Source organism: Chaetura pelagica, unplaced genomic scaffold, assembly GCF_000747805.2.
Source record: "Chaetura pelagica isolate M959 unplaced genomic scaffold, ChaPel_1.0 scaffold48, whole genome shotgun sequence".
Classification (NCBI taxonomy): Eukaryota; Metazoa; Chordata; class Aves; order Apodiformes; family Apodidae; genus Chaetura; species Chaetura pelagica.
Genome location: NW_009954241.1, coordinates 3,453,127 through 3,459,130, shown reverse-complemented (window position 1 = coordinate 3,459,130; position 6,004 = coordinate 3,453,127).

The following is a 6,004-nucleotide window of genomic DNA, read 5'->3' as shown; positions in this document are numbered from 1 at the left end:
CAGCCGGTACCCGGGCGCGGCGGTACCCGCGGCACCGCCCGCCGCAGCCCCCCGACCCCGCGGGCTGCTGTGGGCTCCTCTGCCACACCTAAGGACCCCGTGGGTTTCCTTCCCACACCTACAGCCTCCCTGAAGCTCCCCTTGTGCTGCAGCCTGCCCTGCGTGCTCCTCCCCTGCCAGCATCCTCGGGTTGGAAACCCTTCCTAGCAGCCCTAGGACACCTCACCTGCCCTGGTACAACAGCTGTTTTGGAGCAGAATTTCACAGAAAAAACCTATAAACGTCGGTTTAAAAGACATCTAGAGACGGTGCTTAGGGACATTGTTGGGTGGTGAACGTGGCCACGCTAGGTTAATGATTGGACTTCATGATCTTACAGGTCTTTTCCAAGCAAAACTATTCTGTCATTCTATGGAAAGTCCAAAGCAGGTTCCACTCTAATGGAAGCTTTTATATTACCCTTTTAAAAAATGCAAACAAACAAAAAACACCCCAAACAAAACAAACAAACACACAAAAAACCCCCAAAAACAAACAAACCCCACCCAACTTTTATGCCCTTGGCAATGAATTGTGCATCTACAACAAAGCCATCACCTGCATTCTTTGTAACTGTTGATTCTTCACGTTTACAGTCCTTTTCCCTGACTCAGGTTACACCCCGCTCACACTTGCAGCAGGGCAGATTTCAATATGGACATTCTCCCTCATACATCCAGCTGGGCCTTGGATGCTGTAGGATTTATCATTCTGGCTTACAGAGTTAATTGGAGGTACCAGGTAGAGTATTTATTTCAAAACAAAGGTATGCCATTTTTACCCCTGACTGCTGAACACATAAACATGGAAAATGCTATCTGTTTTAAAAATTTAGTAAGACAGCTTCTTCTGGGGTGGGTTGGCAATGCAAAATGCATGCAGGTCAAGAATCAACACACAGTTGTGCTTAGCATTTACCCAGCTAAGTAATTCTCCAGGCCTCAAGGCAAGTAAGTGGCCTTTGCAGTGATTCTATGAAACAACTAAACAATCATACACTGGGACTTAAAAACTCCCAGTCAATATTGTGCAAGGCCTAATCTGAGCGGGTGCAACACTTCACCATTACTGTGAAATGTCTGCATGACCCAGTAAGTTTTGTTGATAAAGTATAAAAAATAACTCCAGAAATTTTAAGGATTAGATAATGATACTATGTAGCACATTGCCTAACATTTGGTTGACTGTTGTTGAATAATTGGTAAGTACCTCAGCTTTTATTTAGCAAAAAATTAACGTGGTCCTTTGTGTGTTACTTCTCTATACTAGTAGGCCAAATCCTGTGCTCAGTTAAACCAGTAAAATAGTAAAAAGCTAAAATGCCTCAATTAATTTCAAATATACAAGAGAAATATTAGCATAAAAAATGTAATCCAAAGTATATATAAATAATTTAACTGTTATGTAATAGAAAATCAAAACCTTTTGGAGTTTTCAAGGCATGATGATGAAATAAAATGATAAATGCTATTTAGAACATCTCCTTTGCATTATCCTTTTAACTTGGGAACATCATTAAACAGCAAATTTAATACTCATAACTGAACCTAAGCCCTCTCAGAGTAGTTAACTAACTAGCTCCACAAGGGAAAAAAAAAAGTTTTTTTAAATGTTCTCTTCTCAAATTCAGAATTGTGACATGCAGGCTTCAGCCAGTAATAAGTATATAGGGAAATATACAGAAATACCAATCTCAATTAGTTAGAAAAATCATTTTGCACGTTCTTTCACAGCCAATTTATGGTTATTTTACCCTGTAAACAGTTCTCATGAATCTTAAAGATTCTAGGAGACCAAAGACATTTTCTTTTGTGTGCCTTGAATTAGGAGCTCATTGCAGTATTCAAATCAGGTATTTAATAACTTTCATATTATGTTTTACATAAATGTTGTAAGCCACTAAAGAAGAGGGTTTCTTATAAAAATGTAAACAGCTCCCTTAATACCTTTAAAAATCTGTCCTTATAACTCAGTCCATGGAACACTGTGCAAGCATGACTCCCATTGATTTTAAAATCAGTAGATATGTCAAAGAGATCTACAAATATCCTGGAAACCTGAAAAGTAGAATACAGGTAAGATTTTTTTTCTGAAATCTGAATATGGGAGAGACCAGAATAAAGATAACAGAAGGAATTTGCTTGCCCCATTTCAATTAAATGTATCTCCTTTTGACCCACACATTTGCCAACCAGAAAAACAAACAACTTCAAACAAACAAACAGCACCACCACCACCCCCCAGAAAACAAACATACAGCCTTGCATATTTTGTTCCAAAACCACATATACAAAAATGAATCTGTTCTGATAGTAAATCTGCAGGCGTTTTCACCCAAAGTGGTCTGTTACGAAAGTCGTGCACGACTTCCCTTCCTCTACTGCTGCTTTCAGCTCCTCCCTTTCCCACTACAACCTTCTCTCAAATAAAGCTTTGCTTTCAGCTTCATTCTAACCTTGCCATAGCTGTTTTATTAGAATGAAGAGTTATTTCATTCTGCTTTTGTGAAATCCTGAGTGAATTAGAATCTCCATTGTAACACAGGAGTTCTGTAAGATTGTGAAGCCAGAACAGGGTTGATGTTAAATAATCCTTCATTGATAGAGACAACTGCAGAGCACCTGAGAAAATGGCAGTTATACCCAGTACTACTCATGCTTTCTAAAGCAATAAACTCAAAATGCAATATAGACTAAGACACAAAAAAAAAAATTAAAAAAATGGGAGGACTTTGTACTTGAACAATTATTCAGGTAAACTGACTCAACCTAAGGAGAAGGGATTTTTCGTGTTGCACAGACATACAGTTCTCCTCAGCAGTTAGGTTTCTATCTTCTGAAAATTACTCTGAAAAGGTTGTGATTCTTACTTTACCTGTTACACATTCCCAAAGAATTAACCTGCAAATTAAATTATTCACAGAGAAGTTGAAAATGTAGAAGTCTCAGCTAGAATATGAAGGAAATGGTTTAGAAGATAGGGAAGGGCATGCCAAGAAATGCTTTCAGGCAAAATATGTGCACTTCAGACCAAAAGCCAGAATTTCTTATGCAATGGCCAAACCAAAAGAGAAGGAAAAATTCAGTGGAATAGTTCTGGATTATGTTGGGAGACACACAGACAAAACAAACAGCAATATTTTTGGCCAACTTGGAAGTTATGCTTTCTTTCCAGGGTGGGTTTTCTTGGTGTTTTTTGTTGCATTTTTTTTAATTTGGACTCCTGAAAAGTTTACACAAAGATCAAAATTAAAGTAAACATTATTTAAAAAAATAAACCTTCTTAATGTCCCCTTTTTTTTTCTGTTAATACCTCACAAGAACACCCTTTCATAATGTACACTAGGTAGATTATGCAGTGTGTAATCACTGTTGGGCTCAGGACTCGGCACCTAAACTCTGCAGAACTTCAATTCAGTCTGTTCACCACCACCACCAAGAGATGGCTAGAGCCACTATTTCCAAATAAGCAACTTCTGACTGGAATTATTTGTTTGGTTTGTTTGTTACAGTTCACCAAGCCCATCAAAAAATTGCAGCTTTCGTGTTCCATCTCATGCCTTAGCCTTACAAAACAAGATTTTTTATTTCACTCCTATTCCAAGTAGGAATCTCTCCGTAATCAGTGATGAGTGGTTTTTCAAAACCCCCCCCATGTTAAGGCAAACCTGCAAGAACATTAATCTAAAATAACCATGCACAAAAAAATTGGGTTCAGAACAGTGCTTGGAACGTAGCATACAAACTTCAGCATGAAAAAATATTGTTTAGGATGTTTTCCAATTTGTTGCTAAGAAACTATAGCTTCATTTTTCTATTGTCATTTGCAGAAAATTTTTGATTGTTCTTTTGCCACTCCGGTCATCTCATCATAACAGCTACATAAATAAAAGAGGTACAAAAGAAAAAACACTGGAATGTACTCATGCGTTCATCCTCTGTAAACTGGTCTTCCATATTCTCTCCTGGAACATAGTACTCAAGATCAAAAAGCAAAAAATATTATTTTTCAAGAACACAGAAAAGATCTTTACATTTGTTTTTCTGTTTCTGTAATAGATAAAATTTGTAAGATTGCAATTCTTGCATTCTTCATGTCTTTCTGTATGAAATAGTAACAATGTTCACCTCCTACAGTGTCTAATCTGCAACCTTCTCACCAAAAGTAGTTAAGAACACATGCACAAAGACAGGATAATAACAGAGCAAATAGAAAGTGCTATTTTTCCTCATACCTACCATTTGTAGGATTTTTGACCTGTGAGTAGAATCTAATAGCAAACTACTCTACAAAGTTTGAGATAATTATTTTCTACTGTAAAAAAACACCTTTCTCCCCCCCCCCAAGCTTTACTGTTTTTCAAACATATGCAAAAAAGAAGAATTTATTTACATTTTACAAATAGGAACACTGATGGCAAAAAATCTCAATGACATCACTATTTCAGTAAGCAGGTCTATACAACATTATATCTAGAATTTTCTCTACCACTTACAATGATCAGGGAAGGGAGAACATCTCTGGAACCAGTAACACATTAAAAGGTACTGGGCATGGTACAGGGTCTGAAGCTCAACCTTTCACACAGTGAAATGACTGGTGCAGTCCCCATGGTCAGATTGTACACTCCCACACATTTCTGTAGGTCAAGCGTTAGTGCCAGCCCCAGCACCCAAACTCCAGAGCTTGTGAGAGTTTACCCACAGGGAGATGGTCAATCCCCACCTGCCTGCCTCAGATCCAAAGACTGGCACTGCTACAGAGGTAGCCGATGAGTCCATTTCCTTGCTATGACAACCATGAACACTGTCTGCCATACACACATCAAACATCATATTAAAACTAACAACTTTTGCCTCCAAATATTCTTCACTCATTGGTTGCCATGGAAACTTCAGATTTCCTACCTAAAATTACTGTTGGCCAGTTTATCAAGTTTCTTCTTGTGCCAGTGTAGTCCTTTAAATTATTCTTCCTTTTCTGGTATTTAAAGACCACAGTCATAGCTTCTCTAATCCTGGGTTAAACAAGCTGAGCTCAGCAGTTAGTCTTCACTCCTAAAACAGGCTCTTCATTCCCCTGATGACCCAAACAGTCCTCCTGGCATCTGCTGCAATTTGCCTTCACCTCTCTTGAATTAAGGTGACCAGAATATAGTATTGCAATAAAACTTCCAGGGAAGTTATGGCTTCTTTGAAGAATGTTTGTACAGGAGTTAGTTTACCAAATATACTACATTGGCAGCTCATACTTCTCTTGTGGTCAATTAATACATGAGGTCATTCTTGTCCACAGTGATCTATAACTATTTAACTGCCATCTTAATAGTATAAATTATCAGTGTGAATCTTAGCTGAATGGTGCTGCACTTCGTATGAATAAATTCATCCAATTATTCTGGTTCTCCAGGTCCTTTCAATCTGCCTGACATCTTAATTCCCCTCTATATTAATAACTGTGTAATCAGCAATTTAATATTGTATCATAGTTATAAATTAAATCAGATTAGTCCACAAGACTTTAGGAAACGTCTTGAGTAAACTCCACATACCTGCTAGGTTTACACACACGAATATGTTCCCCCAACTGAAACATGCGTTTCCTTTCCTCATTAGCCAACTCCTATTACTTGTTATTATTAATTTCTCATATAGAAATATGTTGAGGATATCCAGATAGAATAATAGAATCATTTTGGTTGGAAAAGACCTTTAAGATAATGAAGTTCAAACATTAACCTAACATACTGCCAGGTCTACCACTAAACCTTGTCCCTAAGCACCGCATCTACATGTCTTTTAAATAACTCCAGGGATGGTGACCTCGCTCCACTTCCCTGGACAGCCTGTTCCGGTGACTTACAACCTTATCAGTAAAGACATTTTTCCTAATATCCAATCAAAACCTCTCCTGGTGCAACTTGAGGCCATTTCCTCTTTTTCTATTACTTGTTATTTGGGAGGTG